This window comes from Scyliorhinus canicula, chromosome 2 (assembly GCF_902713615.1).
Source record: "Scyliorhinus canicula chromosome 2, sScyCan1.1, whole genome shotgun sequence".
Classification (NCBI taxonomy): domain Eukaryota; kingdom Metazoa; phylum Chordata; class Chondrichthyes; order Carcharhiniformes; family Scyliorhinidae; genus Scyliorhinus; species Scyliorhinus canicula.
This window is the reverse complement of record NC_052147.1, coordinates 79,164,447-79,188,234: the sequence shown is the minus strand read 5'-3', so window position 1 is coordinate 79,188,234 and position 23,788 is coordinate 79,164,447. Positions and strand designations below refer to the sequence as shown.

General features: G+C 43.1%; 1 protein-coding gene and 1 long non-coding RNA gene across 8 annotated transcripts in view; one reads left to right on the top strand and one right to left on the bottom strand.

Moving 5' to 3' along the window:
• LOC119955179 overlaps positions 1 to 16,362 on the bottom strand; it is a 41,977-nt gene extending 25,615 nt beyond the window's left edge. The window contains exons 1-2 of the long non-coding RNA XR_005458403.1: positions 16,255 to 16,362; positions 15,959 to 16,071 (exon numbers count right to left, since the gene is read on the bottom strand). This is a non-coding gene — a long non-coding RNA (uncharacterized LOC119955179). The remainder of the gene's footprint in view (positions 1 to 15,958; positions 16,072 to 16,254) is intronic.
• LOC119955159 (neuronal PAS domain-containing protein 3) overlaps positions 1 to 23,788 on the top strand; it is a 1,584,282-nt gene that overhangs the window by 1,081,817 nt on the left and 478,677 nt on the right. The window lies entirely within an intron of this gene.

Sequence of the window (23,788 nt, the reverse complement as noted above, 5' to 3'; positions counted from 1 at the left end):
TCTCTACCACCCTCACAGGCAGCAAGTGCCAGGTCATTACAACTCGCTATGCAAATAAATTTTTCTTCACAATCCCCCCTTCATTATTTGCCCAAAATCTGAAATCAGTGTCCTCGCGGCCTTATTCCATCAGCTAATTGGAATAGCTTTGATATGTCTACCTCATTTAAACCTGTCATAATCGTGTACACCTCTGATCAACACATCAAATCTCTCCTCAATATCCTTTGCTCCAAGGAGAACCGCTCTAGTTTCTCCAACCTAACCTTGAGATGATTCTGATTGTGTCTACATTCATAGACATTTTCTGAAATTTAATTAAAATCTGTTTTCAAAAAAATCTAATTATTTCAGGTTATTATTTTGATGGAACATAGGAACACACAGCCAAGTAGCATGAGTTGTCCATTCAGCCTTTCGAGCCAAGTTGCCGTAGTCTAACATTCAATGTTTAGTAGCATCTGGCTGAATGCTTAGGTGCCCGGTAATTTTGTTTAATTATCAGTGTTGGTGTGTCTTATATATTTGAAACTGACTTTCAAGGCATTTTAGAGGAGTGTTGCATAAAAAAATTATTTTTTAATATCTTGTTTTTTTAAATTTCCAATTAAGGGGAAGTTTAGCGTGTCCAATCCACCTACACTGCAAATCTTTGGGTTGTGGGTGTGAGACCCACACAAGCAGAGCGAGAATGTGCAAACTCCACATGGACAGTGAAGAAATTCTATGAAATTCTAAGTACAGTAATAAAGTTAGTTTGAGAGCAGGAACCAACTGATAGGGCAGGTAATTACCATGAAGGGAAGTCCTCTTTGTCCATTCATCTTGAATTTCAGTTTGTTGGTTGGGAATTGGGAAGAACATTTGAATCAATGGCCCAGGAACCCTTCAAAATATTTTCAAACATTTTTCTTGACCATCCCGCTTCCTCTTTTTGGGGTATTCCTTGGCACATTCAACGTTCACAAATAAGTTTCTAATCTCACACAGCATTTCTCGTCTCACACAGCGGCATGGTAGCACAGTGGTTACCACTGTTGCTTCACAGGGCCAGGGACCCGGGTTTGATTCCCGACTTGGGTGACTGTGTGGAGTCTGCACGTTCTCCCCATGTATGCGCGGGTTTCCTCCGAGTGCTCCGGTTTCCTCCCACAGTCCAAAGATGCGCAGGTTAAGTGGATTGGCCATGCTAAATTGCCCTAAGTGTCCAAAATTTAGTTGGGGTTTTTGGTTATGAGGATAGTGTGGAGATGTGGGCTTACGTAAGTGCTCTTTCAGCGGCCGGTTTAGACCTGATGGGCCGAATGGCCTTCTTCTACACTGTAATAAAAAATCTATTTGTGATGTTTGTTCCTCTTCATTTTCTGCAACAAACCAGTGGATATATTCACCTTTGCATTTACTATAGGTTCATCAGACCTTTCAATATGTCTTCAGCATGAACAATGGTCCTGAATTAAAACCATCTTGGAATAAAACAATGCCATGAGAACTAGTTCTGTGAATATTAAAAGTTTAGTATTCACATTTGCCTTGTTAATAGAAGTTGACTGAGCAAGAACACTAAAGTAAGGAGTTTAACATAAAATAATTAAATTCTCAATGAGGAATTTCCTCAAAATAATCTAGTTAGTTATAGTTTTAATGGATAATTACAGCTAGACCTACTTTTGATCCACTTAATTGCTTTGTAGAAGGACAGCAGAATAATCTAAGATTTAATGCATTAATATCTTCACATTTGTGATGTGGAGATGCTGGCGTTGGACTGGGGTGAGCACAGTAAGAAGTCTTACAACACCAGTTTAAAGTCCAACAGGTTTGTTTCAAACACGAGCTTTCGGAGCACTGCTCCTTCCTCAGGTGAATGGAGAGGTCCATTCACTCTCCATTCACCTGAGGAAGGAGCAGTGCTCCGAAAGCTCGTGTTTCAAACAAACCTGTTGGACTTTAACCTGGTGTTGTAAGACTTCTTACTGTGTTCACATTTGTAAGCACCTTTTAACAGTTTTTACAATATAAACACCATGATTCCTATTTAAAATAGAATTGTTTTTGCAAACTGTCATACTGTAATTACACTTTCTCTACTAGATATGCAGCAGTACCACTACTGGGAGGAAGGTGTAATTGCAACCTAAACATATGTTTTTAAATAAACATATGATTTTAAATTACACTTGTGTGCCACGGATGAATTATCCCCAAACTCTTACAGTTTTAACAGGCAAACACAAAAAACTATATTTGTAATAAAATATACTATAAACTATATCTGTGATAGTTATGTACCTGATACTTCAAAATGAAGTAATTCATATTGTTGTTGATAATGTGTTCTATGTGCCGACAAACAAATATTTGACCTCAGCATAATCAAAGACCCCCTCCCACCTGGGTTATTCTCGCTTCCAACCTCTTCCATTGAGCAGAAAATATCAAAGTTTGAGAACACCCACAAACAGATTCAAAAACAGCTTCTTCCCCGCTGTTGCCAGACTCCTGAATGACCCTTTTAGGATCTGAACTGATCATCCTACGCATATTGTCTACAGTTGTAGCACTATGTACCATATACTTCACTCGTTGTCTATGTTTATGTCTTTTCATTATGTGTCTTTGTGTATTTATCATATGTTCTATGTTTTCATATGTGGAGCGATCTGCCTGGACTGTACGCAGAACAATACTTTTCACTGTACCTCGGTGCACATGACAATAAATCTAAATCCAATTCCAACAAGGCCAGCAACAAAAATGGGCAAAAATATTGTGTATTCTGGAAATCTGAAATGAAATGAAAATGAAAATCTGAAATATAAACAAAAATGCTGTAAATGCTCAGCATTTCCAGGCAGCATCTAAGGAGAAAGAAACACAGCTAATAGCAGAAAGATGGGATGCTGTTCATCAAGTTCTGCTGAGCTTCACTGCGCTTCCTAGGAGGCCAAATATAGGCCAGAGTGGGAGTGGTAAGAATAGTTAAAACAGCAAGCAAGCCGACATTCTGAATCATACTAGCAGAATGGACAGAGATGTCAGCAAATTGAGCAGCCAATTTGCATTTGGCCTCCCCAATGTAGAGGAACAGCATTTCATCCTTCAGTTAGGCACTTTTCAACCTTCTGGAGGCATATTGAGTTCAACCGCTCAATATGAGCATAACCGCTGTTCCCATTTTTTGGGCAGCAGACATGAATTTGAAAATGATCATGATACAGGGAATTCAGCCAATCATGCCTGTGCTGACTCTCTGCAAGAACAATTCACCCGAGTGCTACTCCCCTGTTTTTTTCCCAAAAGCCCAGCAGATATTTCCTTTTCAAATGATGATCCAATTCCCTTTTGCCACAACTGAATCTGCCTCCACCACACTCCCAGGGAGTGTATTCGAGATCCTAATTAGGTGATTTGGACATTCTGAATTCTCCCTCAGTGTGTCCGAACAGGCGCCGGAATGTGGCGACTAGGGGCTTTTCACAGTAACTTCATTGAAGCCTACTCGTGACAATAAGCGATTTTCATTTCATTTTCATTTTCATTTATTTTGCCAATTACCTGATAATCAGTGCTCTCTGGCTGTCGGTCCTCCCTCTAAGTTTCTCCCTATGTGTTAGGACCCCCTCATGATTTTGAATATCTCAATCGAATAATCTCTCAATGTTCTCTTCAAGGAGAACAATCCCAGTGCCTTTAATCTATCCACTTAACTGACGTTTCTCACTCCTGGAACTATTAGGTTCCGTGGGCTGCACGGTAGCATTGTGGATAGCACAATCGCTTCACAGCTCCAGGGTCCCAGGTTCGATTCCGGCTTGGGTCACTGTCTGTGCGGAGTCTGCACATCCTCCCCGTGTGTTTGTGGATTTCCTCTGGGTTCTCCGGTTTCCTCCCACAGTCCAAAGATGTGCAGGTTAGGTGGATTGGCCATGCTAAATTGCCCTTAGTGTCCAAAATTGCCCTTAGTGTTGGGTGGGGTTACTGGGTTATGGGGATAGGGTGTTGTTGCTCGTTTTACTGGAGTGTGATTAACACGCCTCCGTTTAAAGGCCGTGTGCTTAACACTACCATGGCTCTGTATGTGTAATTATGCTCGGAGTCGCCAGGTGCCGTATTGAGACACCGTCACAAGTATATCAAGGTCAGGTTCAAAGTAATAAATCCATACACCGATTAGTAAGTCCAAACGATTGGTGTTTATTATAACAAATATAATAAATACACATGCATACGCTAAAGAGACTAACTTACTTCTAATACTAAACAACTAAATACTTATCTAGACAGGAACAGGCAAGGTCAGGGAGCAAGGCCTTCGTCCCGTTCTTGGTCTGTAACTTTCTGATTGGCAAAGTTGTCAAGGGCTAGCAAGGTCTGGATCACGTAGCGATCGTTGTGTTGGCACTTACAGTTCGATGGCTGATGCTCAACGGCCGGTGATGAAACTGGAGTCAGGATGCGATGTAACAGATCTGGGCCGGAGTCTGGAAGCAACAGACCGAACCATGTGCGGGACCTACTCTTATAGGTCCTAGAAGTCCGTGCCCCTTGGGGCGGGTTCTTTCACCTGCTAGGTATCGATTGGGTCTTTCCCAATCGATATCTTTCAAACTCCCCAATCTGAGGGTCGTTCCTCGATGGGTGGGGCGGTCCCTATGGTTCTTTGTTTTGGTTGCTTTGGCGCCATTCTGTCTGGGCGTCTATGGAAAAGTATCCATTGATACTTAAATGTTTCTATTGTCCGGGGTCTGGATCTGGATCACCTCATTACTATGCAGATCTGTTTCCCATTTGCACCTTTGGCTGAAACTCTGCACCTGGCTAGAAACTGGTTTCTGTACGTGCAGAATGCAAAACAGTCTTCTGCAAGCTGTTTGTCCTCACTATGACTGTTTTTCCCTGCAGTCTTAGCAGTTCTCCATTTTATAGCCCAGTGTCCATCTTAGATGGCTACAGTGTTAACCTTGGGTAGGGTGCTCTTTCCAGGAGCTGGTGCAGACTCGATGGGCCGAATGGCCTCCTTCTGCACTGTAAATTCTATGATCTATGATCTATTCTTGTGAATCTTTTCTGTACCTTCTCTAATGCTTTCACATCCCTCCTAAATTGTGGTGCCCAGAACTGGACGCAATAGTCCAGTTAAGGCACTGGTAGTGAATTTGTTATTGCCATTTACAACTCCTCCAGACCTATCTTTGTTTCATTAAATATCCCATTATCAACCTTTTACCTTGTACTGTACCTTTAATAATTTACTTGCCCCTGCCTTCAATTTATTACAATCTGCCCATTAGTTCTTTTCTCTACTGCCCCCATTTCCGTGTAACGCCATTTGCATAAAACCCTATTGTATCTGTAAAATTTTCTAACGAAAGGTCGTTGACCAGCGCTACTTGTACCCACTGGGCTACAGAATCTCCAGCATGTATCTATGATTTCCTTTGTTCTCCAGGGGTGGTACGGCTGTAAAATCAGATGAAGAGCTCCTGGAAGCCGATTATATGCTGAACATTTAGAGGACAAGGGAACAGAATGCCTCCCCTTCACCTATACCAGACGAGCACTATGAGGCTAGAACAATAATGAGACATTTCAGCTGTATTATTTTTGTCTGTAAGCTATCCACAAGACATACACACAGATTGACAGCAAAAAGACTGCCTGGTGCATTGAGCCTGTCTCAAACAGTCACAATGCAACAATTCGGCATACTGTGAGAAGCAAGTGGAGAATATGACAGGCTAGAAAAGGGTAGAGTTGAACATCATGGGCGGGATTCCAAACAGGATCATGGGCCGAAATCAGGAGAGGCGATTGGGCAGAGAATTGATTCCAACGCCGAAATCGCGGCAGGCGCCTATTTAGGGCAGCACGGTAGCATGGTGGTTAGCATAAATGCTTCACAGCTCCAGGGTCCCAGGTTCGAATCCCGGCTGGGTCACTGTCTGTGTGGAGTCTGCACGTCCTCCCCGTGTGTGCGTGGGTTTCCTCCGGGTGCTCCGGTTTCCTCCCACAGTCCAAAGATGTGCAGGTTAGGTGGATTGGCCATGCTAAATTGCCCGTAGTGTCCTAAAAAGTAAGGTTATGGGGGGGTTGTTGGGTTACGGGTATAGGGTGGATACGTGGGTTTGAGTAGGGTGATCATTGCTCAGCACAACATCGAGGGCTGAAGGGCCTGTTCTGTGCTGTACTGTTCTATGTCTAATAGGCATCAGAGTTCTTGGTAAGGAAAGACATGAAATTTGGTCTGCTGTATCCTGCTCATTTGTGGGTCACGTTACAGGAATCAGGAGTTTCATTTTGATACGTCGGAGGAGGCGAGTAAGTTTGTGAGAGACCATGGACTGGGGCCTTGTGAGAACATTGGACTTGGAAGATACCTGTGATGGAAGGGGTTGCGTTTATGTCGTTCCAGGTCTTTGAAGACGTCAGTGATGGTGAAGGAGTTGCGGGGGTTTATGGAGCGAATGGCAGGGTGGACCCATGGAGGTTTAAGAGGCTGAGGGCGAAGGAATTTTCGTTCTTTTCGCATGTCCACTGTGTGTATTCCTGGATTGATTTTATTTGTACTGGACAAGGCGTTGTAAGCGGGGATGGTTGGGTCTGAATATTTAGCGATTGTGGTGACCAACCATGTGCTGCACTCGGTGAACATGAGGGTGGAAAGGGGGACTCCCAGTGGCTACAGTAGAGATTAGATGTGCAGTTGTTGGCAGATAAGGAAGTCTGTGTAGGTGTGACCATCTGGAATTATGTGGAGCATAACAAGACAGGTGAGGTCTCCGCCTCCGCGTTCTGGGAAGCACTGAAGGCAGTTATTACGGGGCACTTTATTTTGATTGAGGCACACAAGGACAGAGTGGAGAGGTTAGTGAGGCAGAGGTTGATGGGAGCCATACAGGTGGTGGAGCAGTAGTACTCGGTTTTACCGGAAGAGGCTCTGTTAAAGGAGAGGCAGAGGCTCCAAATGGAGTTTGGGCTTATGTCTAAAGGGAAGGCGGTGGGGCAATTGTGCAGGGCTAAGGGGGTGATGTCCGATTATGGGGGGAAAGCCAGCAGGATGCTAGTGCATCAGTTAAGGAGGCAGGCAGGTGAGAGAGATTGGACGGATAAGGGATAGTGGGAGTGGGGGGAGGTGAATGAGGTATTTGAGGCTTTTTATCGGAAGCTGTACAGCTCAGGTGGGGGATGAGGGGATGAGACGGTTCTTGGACAGGCTGCAGTTCTCGATGATAGAGGAAGGGAAGGTGCAGGGGTTGGGAGCGCCAATGGGGCTGAGGGAGGCAATGGATTTGAGTGGGGCTTATGCAGTCGAGGAAGGCCCCAGGCCCGGATGGATTCCTGGACGTGGAAATATTGGCGAGGGTCTTGGCAATGTGTATAGAGGATTGTATGCCGGGGGTGATAGTAGAGGACCAAACCAGGGGCGACAGTTGTTGACTAATGTCCGGAGGTTACTAAAGGGGCTGGTTTAGCACAGTGGGCTAAACAGCTGACTTGTATTGCAGAACAATGCCAGCAGCGCGGGTTCATTTCCCGTACCAGCCTCCCCAAACAGGCGCCGGAATGTGGCGACCAGGGGCCTTTCACAGTAACGTAATTGAAGCCTACTCGTGACAATAAGTGATTATTATTATTATTATTATGTGATCATAAAATATTAAAGCATGCCGCTGTTCAGAGAGACTTGGGTGTGCTAGTGCATGAGTCACAGAAGGTTGGTTTACAAGTGCAGCAGGTGATTAAGAAGGCAAATGGAATTTTGTCCTTCATTGCTAGAGGGATGGAGTTTAAGACTAGGGAGGTTATGTTGCAATTGTATAAGGAGTTGGTGCGGCCACACCTGGAGTATTGTGTTCAGTTTTGGTCTCCTTACTTGAGAAAGGACGTACTGGCGCTGGAGGGTGTGCAGAGGAGATTCACTAGGTTAATCCCAGAGCTGAAGGAGTTGGATTATGAGGAGAGGTTGAGTAGACTGGGACTGTACTCGTTGGAATATAGAAGGATGAGGGGGGATCATATAGAAACATTTAAAATTATGAAGGGAATAGATAGGATAGATGCGGGCAGGTTGTTTCCACTGGCGGGTGACAGCAGAACTAGGGGACATAGCCTCAAAATAAGGGGAAGTAGATTTAGGACTGAGTTTAGGAGGAACTTCTTCACCCAAAGGGTTGTGAATCTATGGAATTCCTTGCCCAGTGAAGCAGTTGAGGCTCCTTCATTACATGTTTTTAAGGTAAAGATAGATAGTTTTTTGAAGAATAAAGGGATTAAGGGTTATGGTGTTTGGGCCGGAAAGTGGAGCTGAGTCCACAAAAGATCAGCCATGATCTAATTGAATGGCGGAGCAGGCTCGAGGGGCCAGATGGCCTACTCCTGCTCCTAGTTCTTATGTTCTTATGATGCGTCCAGGGGGCCAGGACATGGAGGTGGCAGTGTCGATGGAGAATGCATTTGACTGGGTTAAATGGGCGTATTTGTTTGAGGTGTTGGGATGGTTTGGTTTAGGGCAGCGATTTGTGTATTGGGTGAGTCCCCTAAGACGAGTGTCCGGACGAATAACGCCGGGGATTACACCGGGGTCGAGGCAGGGGTGTCCGCTCTCCCCATTGCTTTTTGCCCGAGTGATTGAGCCGTTGACTCTGGCACTCAGGGCCTCGGGGAGTGGAGGGGTACTGTAAGGGGGGTGGAGCACCGAGTCTCTTTGTACGCGGATGATCTCCTGTTGTATATTTGAAACCCAGTGTGTGTTTCAATAGGATTATGGGGATCTTGGGGGAGTTAAGTCTGTTCTCAGGATAAAAGCTCAGCATGGGGTAGAGTGAGGTGTTCCTGATGAACTCGCAGGGGCAGGGGAGGAATCTGGGAAATGCCATTTCGACTGTTGGGATGAGTTTTCGGTATCTGGGGATACAAGTGGCACAGAGCATGGTGCAGCTGCACAAGTTGAACTTGCCACATTTGATTGAGGGAACGAAGAAGGACTTTAAGAGTGGGCAGCACAGTAGCACTGTGGTTAGCAGTCGCTTCACCACTCCAGGGTCCAAGGTTCGATTCCCAGCTTGGGTCACTGTCTGTGCGGAGTCCACACGTTCTCCCCGTATCTGCATGGATTTCCTCCGGTTTCCTCCCACAGTCCAAAGATATGTGGGCCATGCTAAATTGTCCTTAGTGTCCAAAAAGGTTAAGTGGGGTTACTGGGATTGGGTGGAGGCGTGGGCTTGAGTAGGGTTCTCTTTCCAGGGGCCGGTGAAAACCCAATGGGCTGAATGGCCTCCTTCTGCGCTGTAAATTCTATGATTCTATGGCATTTTGCCGTTATCATTAGCTTTCTTTTTTTCGGGGTAAGTTCTGATAAGAGAAAGAGGGGGTGTGGGCTGGAGGGAGGAGAGGGGGCAGGTTGGTTATGGTTATGGTATGTTGTGTGTTGATATTGTTGCTGTTTTCATTTGATTTGTACATTTGTACATTTGTGAAAATGCCTTCAATAAAAATATTTTTTTTAAATGAATGCCTGGCTGAATTCTAATAAGATTAATACACTTGCATTTCAGCAAATATTGTTTATACAACTGCAGAGGGGAGGGAAAGCTTTGCTTGATTGACATCTCTAATATCTTGCTGTTTCTTTGAAGAGATTTTTTCATTGCTAGTCTCTTTATTTATGCAACATTGAGAAATCTGAGGATAAAAGCTTCTGAAGTTGATACTTCGTGTGACTGTGTTTGATTAACACTTCGAAGAGTTTGCCAGCTGGGCACTTTTTTAGAAGGATGTTTCAAAGCTTCTGCTTATTGTTTTGATTTCAGAATTATTTCAGACTTTCTAGACATACCAATAGCTCATTGGCTCTGTACATATTGGACAGGTGAATGCGGGTATAGAATGCATGGCCTGTATCCTTAAGATCATAAGACGTAGGAGCAGAAGTGGGCCATTTGGCCCATCGAGTCTGCTCCGCCCTTCAACGAGATCATGACTGATCTGATACAATCCTCAACTCCACTTTCCCACCTTATCCCCATAACCCTTGATTCCCTTCCTGACTAAATGTCTGTCTATCTCATTCCTTGAACATGCTTAGTGGCCCAGTGCTTACAGCTCTCTGCAATAAAAAAATCCACATATTCACTACCTCCTCATCTCTGTCTTAAATGGACGGACCCCTGACTTTGAGATTATGCCCTCTGGTCCTAGACCACAAGGGGAAACAACCGTGCAACATCTACCCTGTCAAGCCCCTTGAGAATTCTATATGTCCCAATAAGGTAATGTCTCATTCTTCTAAACTCCGATGAGTACAGACTCAACCGACATAAGAAATTCCCTCCATGCCCGGGACCAACCTAGTGAACCTTCTCTGGGCTGCGTCCAATGCCAGCATATCTTTCCTTTGATAAGGGGACCAAAACTGTTCTTCCAGATGTGGTCTGACTAGTCCCTGTATGGTTTTAGCAGGACTTCCCTCTTTTTATTCTCTATTCCCTTTGAAATAAAGGCCAGCTTTCTATTTGCCTTCCCAATTATCTGCTGAACGCCCATGCTAGCTTTTTGTGATTTATGTAGGAGAATCCCCAAATCCATCTGTGCTGCAGTTTGCTGAAGTCTTTCGCTATTTGAATAATATTCAGCTCCTTTATTCTTCCCACCAAAACTTCACATTTTCCTATATTATGTTCTGCCAAGTTTTTGCCCACTCACCGAACCTGTCAATATCCCTCTATAGACTCTGTGTCATCATCACCCATTTTTGTGTCACCCACAAACTTGGCAATAGTACATTCACTTCCCTCGTCCAATTCATGAATATATATTGTAAATAATTGTGGCCCCAGTATTGATCCTTGTCGCTCTCACTAGTTACAGGTTTCCATCCTGAAAATGCCCTTCTTATCCAAACTATCTGTCTTCTGTTAGTTAGCCAATCTTCTATCCATGCTAATGTACCACCTCAATGCAATGGGCTCTTATTAAGTAGCCATTTGTGTGGTACCTAATTGAACACGCTTTGGAAATACAGGTGAATTACATCTACTGATTCCCCTTTATCTATCCTGCTCATTAACACCTCAAAGAATTCTAATAAATATATCAGGCGTGATTTCCACTTCATGAAGCCATGGTGACTATGCTGACTCTACTTGATTACATTATTTATTTCTAAATGCTCTGCTATTACATCCTTTATAATGGACTCTAACATTTTCTAACTTTAACAATCACAGAAGCTAAGCCAACAGGCCTATACTGAACTGTTTTTGTTTCCCTCCCTTTTTGAATAGGGATGTTACATTGGAAGTTTTCCAATCCTCTGGGACATTTACGAATTTAAGGATTCTTGGAAGATTACTGCTGGTACCATCCACTATCGCTACTTCCTTTAATATCCTGGAATGTAACCATCAGGTCCAGGGGACTTAGCGGCCTTTAGCTCCATTAGTTTCTCTAGTACTGTTTCTCTAGTGATAGTTATTGTATTTATTTCCTCCTCCCTTCTGCCCCTTTAATCAATATTCTTGATTAAAGAATATTTTTGTAATGTTATCAGTGTTTTCCACCAGGAAGATTGATGCAAAGTAATTGTTTAACTCCTCTGCCATTTCCTGGTTACACATTATTATTTCACGATTCTCATTCCCTCATGTTCACTTTGGCCTCGCTTTTCATTTTTACATATTTAAAAAAGCTCTTGCTGTTCATTTTCATATTATTTGATGGTTTACCCTCATGGTTTATCATCTCCCTCTTTATTATTTTTTGGTCATATTTTGTTGGGTTTTAAAACTTTCCCAATCCTCTGACTTACCATAAACTTTGCCGCATTATATATTTTTTTCTATTTATTTTTCTAGCTATCCCTAACTTGCTTGGTTAGCCAAGTTTGATTCAGTCCCTTCCGAGAATCCTTCTCCCTCACTGAGATATATCTTCTTGTCAGTCAAGAACTATTTTTATAAATGTTTGCCATTGCTGATCAACCATATTTCATGCTGAACTCCTTTGCCAGTCCACATCCGTCAACTCTGTACCCATTCCTTTATAATTATCCTTATTTAAGTGTAGCAAGGGCAGCACAGTGGTTAGCACTTTTGCCTAATGCCGCCGAGGTCCCAGAGGTTCAATCCCGGCTCTGAGTCACTGTCCATGTGGAATTTGCACTTTCTCCCCGTATCTGCATTGTTTTCCTCCGGGTGCTCCGGTTTCCTCCCACAGTCCAAAGATGTGCAGTTTTGGTGGATTGGCCATGCTAAATTGCCTCTTAGTGTCCAAAAAGGTTTGGTGGGATTACTGGGTTGCGGGGATAGGGTGGAGGCATAGGCTTAAGTAGGGTGCTCTTTTAAGGGCCGGTGTAGACTCGATGGCCAAATGGCCTCCTTCTGCACTGTAAATTCTATGAACAATGTTAATCCCCCTCACAATACTGTCCCCCGTGACCACCTTATGTACTCCCCTCACTTAAATGGCTCCTGATACTATGGTCAGCCAGCTCATCCACCCTGCAGCCCCCACTCTCATCCAAACAAGCTAAAAGAACATCAAACCTGTTGGGCAATTACAGTGGCTGACACTCCTGCCCTCTGGGTCTCCTTACCCCTGCCTCAGCTGCAGTCATACCTCCTGTACCTGACCACTCTCCAAACCGGAAGATTCTATCCTAATGGTGTGACCGCCTCCTGAAACAAAGTGTCCAGGTAACACTCTCCCTCCCTAATGTGTCGCAGTGTCCGTAGATCAGCCTCCAGCTCAATAACTCTGAGTCGAAGCTCCTCAAGCCTTAGGCACTTACTGCAGACGTGCTTGCCCTGGATAACACCAGTATCCATGAGCTATCACATGCTGCAGCCTTGACACATCACCTATCCTGCTATACCTATGATCTTTAACTAATTACTTCATTGTTTTATTCAATTATTTATTTTCTTTTAGATATGAATTAATCAGATCACAAATTGCAGGACAAATTTAAATCTTGACCACTTATCAAATATCCACCAGGTACTCACCAACAGCTCACCTCCTCCCCTGTGGAACAGCAGAAACCAATCCCTAAAGGATGAAAAAGTTAGAAAAACAAAGGAACACTACCTTCCAACTCCTCGTCAATCTCCGTCTTCTCAATAAATTTCCACACACTGTCCAAAGCTGCAGTCAGAGAGTCTTCAAGGAAGTATCAGCAGAGATAATGAATGCATTGACTGTAATCTTTCAACATTCCCTCCATTCTGGAAGTCCCAGCAGATTGCAAAGCTTCAAATGTCGCACCAGTATTCAAGAAAGGAGGGAGACAGAAAGTTGGAAATTCTACGCAATAGTCTTAACATCTGTCATTGGGAAAATGCTGGTATCCATTATTAAGAAGATAGTAGCAATGTAGTTGGGAGAGGGTGAACCATAATAAGTAAAAGGATAAAAGAGTCTTTGGGTACGATCTAACCAAAGAAAAACAGCGCCCGTTCTGGGCAGGAATTGAGGGGCTATTCACAGTGCTACAAGCAGCAGGAACAACCCAGCTATCTAACAACACTTTTTTTTGGCAGCGGGGGATACCCCCGACCAATCCCGAGGCCACACTCAGTCGTATATCCTACACTGAGGATTCCCTCTCGCCAGGAGGAGATCGGGACGCCATATTTAAATGGTGCCCCAATTCCCGACTCTTGACATAACCTCTGGGCCTCTCCAGTGCCCCAGTACACCCATAAGGGGATCCTCAGGCGCCTCTCACCCCACCTCACATGGGCAAGGCACTCCCAGGCCCAAACCCCAGTGCAGGCAAAATGCCAGCCTGGCACCTTGATACTGCCAACCTGGCACCCTGGAAGTGTCAGGCTGGCACCCAGGTGGCACTTCCGAGGTGCCAGACTGGCAGTGCTAGGATGCACAGATGGCACAAGCAGTGCCAGGGCGCTACCCTGCCCAGTGGTCAACCACCCAGTGGCCTCCGGTCCCAGAGGAGACCCCCCCCCCAAGTGCTGTGCCGCCTTGTCCCTGTTTGTGAGGACCAGTATTGAACTGCGGTCACCTAAGGTCTCCAAGCAAAGGGGTTAAATCCCAAACCCTCGGGTACATCATTCTAGTGCATATTAGAATGAGACTAACCGTTCACTCTAATATGCAGAATTGCCAAATACTGATTCCGTCTCCAATGGGCGGGATCCAGAGCGTGACGTCACGTGAGATCCCGGTATCTACCAGCCCCATTGCACCCTGGGTCAGGCGGGACGTGATCAGTAGATCAAGCCCTTTGTTTCAGATGGTTGTCTTTAGCAGACTGTCGTTCAGACCAAGCTTTCAGGTCAAAATTTCTGCTTTCCAGTCTGCGATGGTTTTGACTGTAGATTCATTCAGTACCCGTAGTTTCATAAATACAGCAGCTCATATCATTTCTGGAGAAAACAGGTGTCCAGGTCTCCACTCTGCTTTCCTTAGGTCTCTGGAAATCACCCTACTCAGGCAGGATCCAATCATCACTTGTTACCGGGCAGAATAGGGCCTTCTGGTCAATTCATTGTCCACAAACCAACCAATTGAACTGAGTCCCACCCCATCTTTCAGGTTCCACAGAGTCTGTGTTCTGTTGCCCAAAGCTAGCAGCACCATAAACTATGTTGCAACTTTTTCAATTCATCCTTCTCTCTGCTGCTTGACTTAAAGATACAGGCTTGCAGTGCCAGAGTGCCCAGGTGCCAGGGGTCGGGCCTAGGGTAAAGAAGGGTGAGGGGAGATTCCCGAAGGTCCACTCAATGTTGGGGGATGAGGGGGGTGGTCGGAAAAGCAGGGTGGGCCTGAAGGTTCGAGGAGGGGAAGACTGGGGCAACTGCTCAAAATGGTGTCCCCATCTGCGAGGAGCCCATAAGTGCGGCCTCAGTGAAGAGAATCATCGAAAAGCTAAAAGAAACCGGCAAAGTGCCGTTGAATAACGGGGTCATTCTTGGGGCTACAGGCATCCAGAAAAAGCCCTGCTAAATGCATCATTCAGTGGACCTTAAATCAAGTCAGCTGAATCACAACAATGGTCAGAAGAATGTCAAATATATGGGTATTGTTCATGCAGTAATATGGAAAGTAGTAATTTAAAGGACCGAATGTAGCATTGAATACTTTGGAATTGCCTTCTGGGATTGAGGCAGAAACTTTAAAGTTCTCTGTTCTTGGAAGTATTATTCACGTCTCAGAGGTGTCTGAGCATGCTGGGGAGTGTCCTCGCCAGTGCAAATTTTACATGGTCTGTTGGAACTAACTGACTCACTTTGACTGAATTGCCTTTTCATGTTCCACATTCTCTTGTGCTGTTGCACGGTTGACTGAGAAAGCACTAGGAGAAGATGCCGTATGCATTCTATAATCTTCAGTAAAGTATTTCTGAGTCTGTCTTTATCCAGAAGCATTTAAGAGGTACTGCTAAGGATAATAGAAATATATTGCCTTTCTTTGCCTTTCTTATGTAAGTTTGAGGATGCATGCCAAGCTGAAGTGTTTCGAGCAGCTAAACTGAGAGGAATGCCAAATTTATGGCATAAAGCATAGATTTGCATAGTATAGGAATTATTTAATGCTGCACTTCGCAGGATGATTCATGCTATTATTATTTTCATTAGGGAACTGTAAATGTGAGGTGATATAATCTGAAGAGTTTTACATAGCACGCGTCAAACTGTAAATAACAAGTAACTTGCAGTTGCTAAAAAAATTTTTAGATTAGAGATTACATTTTGTAACTTTTTAATGGCTGAGGAAAGAATTAGTGGAAAAATCACTCAGAAGTAAAGGATCCTGGAATTGCTTTGTGCATTTGAATGATAGCTTCATCCGTTTTTATCGTGAGCAGCACCTGGAGAGGTTGTTAAGAGAATTTGAATGCATAATTTGGCTTAAACCTGACGAAATGTCACGGAGGACAGCTGTAACAGAAATTTCTTTGTAATGCTACATCAACCTGTACATTTTCACTGACCTGTCGACACAGCAGACAAATATTCGCACTCACAGCTCTATATAGCTGATAACAGATAACCATATTTTGCTGGTTTTCTTCTGATCTTGTGCCTTGCGAAGATATTTCTAAGTCTGTAAATAGATTAAATGAAAAGTGTTTTATGTTCAAAAGCAGACAGCACAAAAAGTGTCGAAGGTGCCAAACAAAGAGTTTATTCAAAGCTTCAAACATTCAGGATTCAGGCCTTTCGTCTTCATCATGTGCATGTGATTATCAGAGAAGCCAAACACACACAGGTTTATGATTGAACTTACTAAATCAAATTAAATGTATTTGGCTTCAACCTTCAAAGTAGAGCAGACTGAAAACGAGATGATACGGCTCCTAAAGGGCAGACTGAGCAGAACTGCTGCAGTAATCTCGTTCTGCTTCACAAGGCATAACTGTTGATTGGTGTGTTATTTATGTCGGAGGAATGAAGAACACAAATAGAAAACTGTCACGGTGTTCCAACAGCTAAAGGAATTACTTGCTTTCAAACTTGTTGAAATCCTTGCTGTAACCCGATATCGGCTCTAACTAATTATGCATTAACGAACAACACTGCCTTGTGTTTCAACTTTAAAATAATTTCCTCCCTCCCCAAAAGCATTTGCTTGAAATCTTTCGCTATCAATATAAAGGTTTTGTTCTGTGTAGGTAACAGTTTTAATTGAAAAGATACAAAGTAAACTTCAATATTTTGAGCATTCAGTGTACACTAACCTCAAGATCTAGCATTTTTACACTTTTAACTGTGTCCTTTCAACCAAAATATTCCTCCGTATGAACACTTAAATTCACCCCTACAATTGCCATTGCTTTGAAAAGTATAAACCTTAGCAGCAATACAACATTGGAAATAACGTCCTGCTTGTACCGTGTGTTTCAGAGCTGTAAACTTGGCACTGCATCATCTTTATGAAGAGCTTCTTTGTGTTGCTGTCTTGGATCATACCAAGACAACCAAACCAGATCAGCATTTTCTTTTAAATAATTACTAGTCTGCTCTTGTCTTTTATGTTGATTATTAATTCATCTGTCGTGGAAAATTCTATTTCATATCTCTTTGCATATAAAATAATTGAATTGAAACCGTGGGCGTGGTTTTATATTCCACAAAATATTACACTTTGTTTATATTTCCATCTGCATTTTTCTCTACCCCAATTAAATTGAAAGAATTGCAATTACTTTTTCTTTCTGAACTATATTCAAAGATTTTTGTTCTCAGAATTCACCTCTGGAACTCTGGCGGGAGACCAAACCACACACTGGAAAACATTAGCGGCCCAGGGTGGTAGGTTTCCTTTTTTCTGTATCTTTCAACACATCATGTAAGGGGTAGAAGCTCTGCCCTCACCTTACAGAGCAAATATCTGATCGCATAAATCCAGACGCAGCTAGGATTTCCCCTGCACATGAGTTTACATAGATTTACATAGAACTTACAGTGCAGAAGGGAGCCATTCAGCCCATCGAGTCTGCACTGGCTCTTGGAAAGAGCTCCCCGCTTAAGCCCACACCTCCACCCTATGCCCGTAACCCAGTAACCCCACCTAACCATTTTGGATATTAAGGGCAATTTAGAATGGCCAATTTACCTAACCTGCACATCTTTGGAAACCGGAGCACCAGGAGGAAACCCACAGACACAGACAGAATGTGCAGATCTCACACAGACAGTGACCCAAGCTGGGAATTGAACCTGGGACCCTGGTGCTGTGAAGCAACAGTACTAACCACTGTGCTACCGTGCTGCCCTCACCTATTAGGACTTGCTGTATGTCTGCAGACTAAATGACCTGGTTAGATGAGGTAATCAAATGGAATAAAGAGTGCTCACCGTGGTTTACAGAGGGTGGTAAATGGAATGTGGTGTGGGCATCCAGATCTGCAAGGAAGCTTAATCCATCAAAGAAAGGAAATTTGCTTTTAGGACCACATCAGCTCCCTCTTGTAAAAAACTTGTGACCTGAAAGGTGAGCCCTGAGAAGGACACACTACTTCCTGAGGCATAAAATACATTAGAAATGCATCCTTCTTGGCATTTGTGCTTTTTTACCTTCTACAGATTGGATGCCTTCCCAATGACCTCAGAAATTGTCCAAATCTATGTAAAGTCCAAAAACATGCAGGTTAAGTGGATTGGCCATGCTAAACTGCCCTTAGTGTCCAAAAGGGATTGTGTGGGGTTGCTGGGTTACGGGTATGGGGCGGAGGTGTGGGCTTAAGTGGAGTACTCTTTCCAAGGGCCGGTGCAGACTTGATGAGCCGAATGGCCTTCTTCTGCGGTCTGGACCAATATAATGTACTAGATTTATTGATCAAGGATTTAATACCTTGACTCAATTTCTCCTTTCACAAATGCTGCCTGTCATGCTGGGTTTTCCACTATTTTCTGTTTTTATTTCAGATTTCCAGAATTTGCAATATTGCGCTTTTATGCATAAGAATAAAGAAGTTCATGCATAAGAATAAAAAGGTTTGGCTAATAAACATGCTGAAGATAAATCTGGAGCTCCTTTCTCCATAGATTTTTCTCCTTGGGGCCACAAATAAAGTTTATCCCGGATCTTTCCATGCATAAAAGTTTTAAACCAGAAAGGAGAACTTGTGAGATGTTTGTATTAGATGTTGCTGGCTTACCCTGTATTGGAACACTGCTGTCAGGGAAGAGTGTTTGCCACTTATAATTATCCTGAAGAATTTATTGCCTATCTTAAAGTTGTTTCCACCAGAAATCTGAGTAATATTTTGCATGTATAATTTCAAAATCTGCCCCTTGTCGTTTCCAAGCAGTAACTTGAAGATCAATTCCTGAGCCACACAAAATCATCATGCCACGCTTGGAATATTCGCCCACTAATTGTTCAAAATATCAGCAACATAATTTTATCTACAGAAGAAGTACCTCAATTCTTCAAGAATTTTTTCAGCAAACTCCCTTTGATCATCCTTTATGACCCTCTCCGAGGAATGCTGTCATTGAACTCACCAAATAAAATGGGTGACAATGAAGAATTTAGCTTCATGCCACTCTGCAGAGACGGAAGCTCTTTAAAATCTCCCATGTGTCCTTTTGTGGATTTTATGGCATGGAGCAGAAATCCAAGATAAAACCCAGGATTCAGGCATTCACTCACAGGAACCCAGCTCATTCGTGAATCCTACATGAAGTCAGGATGAGAGCCTTGTGCAAATGAATAAAATCAATCTAAGCAAGCTCCCCTGAACCATACAAAGTTCCAAACGGTAGCACACGGTAGCATTGTGGTTAGCACTGATGCTTCGCAGCTCCAGGATCCCAGGTTCGATTCCCGGCTTGGGTCATTGTCTGTGCTGAGTCTGCATGTTCTCCCTTTGTCTGTGTGGGTTTCCTCCAGGTGCTCCGGTTTCCTGCCATAAATCCCGTAAAACATGCTGTCAGGTAATGTGGATATTCTGAATTCTCCCAGTGTGTACCTGAACAGGTGCCGGAATGTGGTGACTAGGGCTTTTCACAGTAACTTCATTGCAGTGTTAATGTAACCTACTTCTGTCCATAAAGATTTTTTTTTTTAATGTTGTACATAGTCAGAACCTGTCTTGTAGTCCTAAATAATTAATTTATGTTATGAATGCCTTCTCCAAAACGGCGTACCCTATGACATTGCCTGAGACTCGCCCCCCCCCGACGGTCCGCCCCCGACCGGCCGAGTTGCCGACGGCATGGGACACGTGTGGTCTCAGCTTTGCGGAACTCAGCGTGGCAACTGCAGACTCAATCCAGTGCTGGCAGGGGTGTTGGCAGTGCGGCAGGGGTGACATTATTCGGGGCTGGGGGCACTGTGGGGGGTGGTCCGGGGAGCACGAGCCGTCCGAAGGGGGGCACTAATTCGTGGCTCGGGTCCGCGAGCGGACGGCACCATTTTGCATGGTGTGGCCGCTGCAGGTCACTGCCGTCCGCATGTGCGGCCACAGACCCGCAATTCTCCGGGGTGTATCGGCAGCTAGAGCTGGGTGTTCTACGCTACCGTCCTGCTAACCCCCAGCAAAAATGGGAATCGGTGGCCGTTCCCACGATGGAGTAGGGGCATAGCCCCAGAATTGGAGAATCCAGCCCCATAACTACGCAGTGGGTCATTGAAAAGATGTATCTCTAGCAGAATCCTTATCCTCAGTCTCAGAAGAGAAACTCTGATGTGAAATGTCAATTTTTGATGACAGTTTATTTATTTTGAAGTGCTTGGCTTTCTTCTTTTGCCGAGAACATATATATTTTTAAATTGTACATTTAACTAGCCTTAAATATTACCCATGATCATAACAGCACCAATACTGATGACCACTTTACCTGTTAGACTGCTGTAAAAATCTTTTTGATTCATTCATTTCCAATAGGGAAGAAAATCTGTCAAACCTGATCTGACCCACATGGAACTTCAGTCCCCCACCAACGTGGTTGACTTCTAACTCTCCTCTGAAGCAGCCTTTTTTAACAAATTGCTTTTAGGGTGTGAGCATCACTGACAAGGCCAGTTTTTGTTTTCCATCCCTAATTGCCCTTGAGAAGGTGGTGTTGAGCCTATCAAAGTTGTGTCAAACCGCTAGAAAGATAACTAAGAAACAGACTACGGTTAAGACCTAATCAATTGATTCGGGGCAGAACAGACATTCAATAGGACAAAGTCCTTCTCGCTAACTTTGCGATCGGTGCCAAAGTTGTAAGAGCTGTCCCCCAGAACAGTCAAGCAACAGTCTGGCAGAATCACGCCTATTAGCCAATTGCCAAGGCTCTTCCATTACCATCCCTCAGGTGAAGATAGCTTGGCGAAGTGAGGACTGTTTTCCTTCGCAAAAGGAAGGTTGAGGAGAGTTGATAGAGGTATTCAAAATCATAAGGGATCCAGACAGTGTAGATAGGGACAAACTGTTGCCCCCCATGGAAGGATCAAGGATGAGAGGGCAATGATTTAGCAAAAGAAGCAAAAGTGACATGAGGAACTTGTTCATACGGCGAGTGGTTAGGGTTTGCAATGCACTCGCTGAGAATGTGGTGAAATTGAAGCATTCAACAAGGAATTAGACAGTTATCTGAAAAGGAAGAATGTGCAGACATACAGGAAGAAGACTGGCAATGGGAGAGTTGTTCATTCAAAGAGCTGGTATAAACATTTGAGCCAATCGGCTTACTTTTGCACCAAAATAATTCTGTGATTCTGTATTGGAATTCAGTTTTCATCACCAATAGTGGTATGACAACTGACTGAATCCATCAGGTCCTTCCGATCCACCCTATTCCTTCATAATTTTACACACCCCAAATAAATCTCCCCATATGCTCCACTGTTCCAAAAATCTGGGCTCCCATAAGATGTTGCATCCTACTTAGTTTACTCTTTGATATCCAGGATAGTTCAATTTGTGAATCCCAGCCTTTTTCTTCGGGGGAAGATATTTGTTCCAAACCTTCTTTAATTCCTCAATGAATGCCTTTTATTTTCTGACATTGATGTACCTTCAATTCACTGTTTCCAGTCCACTTTAAATTAGATTTAAATCATGTACAAAAGACAAGATAAAGACAAGACAAGGGAAAGACGGTTTGGATTAATAGAGGGAGAAAGCAGACAGAGACAGAAAAAAGAAAAAAACAATAAAATTATGTTTGCATTTCCAACACCAAGTAATCTCTGATGGAATGAGACCTCACATTCAAAAAATTTAATTTTCGCTGACAAGCAGGTAATTTGGCAATTATTGTTACTTACCCGTACTCTTAACTTCTCTGATGCCTTTTACATAGATCATAGAATATACAGTGCAGAAGGAGAACATTCAGCCCATCGAGATTGCACCGACTCACTTAAGCCCTCACTTCCACCCCAGCCCTGTAACCCAATAACCCCTCCTAACCTTTTTGATCACTAAGGGCAATTTATCATTGCCAATCCACCAATGGACTGTAGGAGGAAACCGGAGCACCTGAAGGAAACTCACGCAGACACGGGGAGAACGTGCAGACTCCGCACAGACAGTGACCCAGCGGGGAATCGAACCTGGAACCCTAGCGCTGTGAAGCCACAGTGCTAGCCACTTGTTTTACCGTGCTGCCCGTACTAGTTCCCCGTTTGTGGGGAACTAGTGGGAAAAGACCCCAACGTCATGCTAATATTTGGATTTCAGTGCCAAGTCTATTGCACCACACTCTGTGGAGGAGTGGGATATCTCTGACAGTGACGGCTGGATTTCTGCATTTAACCATGTGTCTGCAGATGCCAGAAGTTGTCCAATTTATTTTGTTAATGGTGTTAGTCTCACCATTATTGTGCAAATTCTAGGCTATAATGTTAATTATTATATAATAATGGAGCTATAGCAAGCTATGTATGGTCCTGAAAATAAATATGACTGATGAAATCCAATTTTAAAACTAATGAAAATTTGTAATCCGACATTGAAAAACGATAAGGAATATGTGATATCATTCTAGCTACTTTGTTTAAAATATCAGTGAACTCTGAGTGAGAATCAGGAATTGCCCCAAATTAACAGAGCTCCACGAGGTTTAACTTTTCAAGCAGTATAGAATGAAAGTTTTCGACTTGCAATGGTTTGTTTTATTTTCCCACTTGTTTTTGGACTGATTGAATGAATCGTGAAATTGCAAATATTTATTTTCCAAAGACTGTTTTATTTTGCTCTATTCTGATATAGTCAGCTACTTTTGTCAAAATTTAGATCCAGAACAATTTATACATTTCGATGAAGACTCTACGCTCCTCAAACATTAAAGTTACATTCTGCGTTTGAAGTAAAAATTAAATTTTCATTAATCATCTCACATAAACTCAATTTTACTTTGAAGTTTAAAAGTTTTCCAACAGAGATACTTTACAACAGAAGCACATTTCACAATTACAATGCAAGTTAGGATGAGAAACTTTACAACACAAGCACATTTTACAAATGCAATGCAAGTAAGGATGAGAAACTATGTAGGTTTGGCATATTCCTACAAGGAGAAATCCTTTCATTGTATTGTTTGATGTTTTATTCCAGGTTGGTGCAACTCAGAAGCAAAGCTTTATCTACTAAATCAGGCCGCTCCATAATACTTGGAGTAAAATTATTTTTCTTACACTGGCATGAAATTAAATAATATTAATATGGTCTTGTTAATTATATTAACATTGGATATGAACTAAGTGAATGATTCCTAGCAACACCCGTGTATTTTATTTGAAGAATTATTAATCATATCAAATTTATTTGCGATCAGAAAACAGAAATAAAGTCTCTAAACATTAATGTTTTTTAAATCCTTAGTGGGACAGTTTGCACCATCTAACTGTCTGGATCAGACAACCAAATGGCTGTCCTCCTATTCCTTGGTTTCAATTATATACCTTAAGCTTGCTAATAGCCTCTATTGACAGCTGGCTGGAATGTATTTCATAGCCAGTGAAAATAGTCCAAAAAGAGTGGTCAGGAACTTTTGCATCTACTGCAACAGATCAATGGAAGTATAACCCTATTGTGGCACTGGGTTCAAAGTTAAATTTCTGTAATTGGCAGGTGTCTTTTTTGATCTCATTTTCCCTTCAGCAACTGCAGGTGTTTATTGTTGAACAGCTCAATTTGTTTTGTTCAAAAGCCAATGTCGTATTATCAATGATGCAAATGTGAGGCTGAAAACCCTTCCCCTTTTTTTTCGTAAACAGATGGTACTTCCGTGTGGCTGAACTCCAAAAGCTATCAGATATGGTTGGATAATTTAGGCCTATTTAAAATTAATATGAAAAATGGAGTACTCAGTTGAAGCAC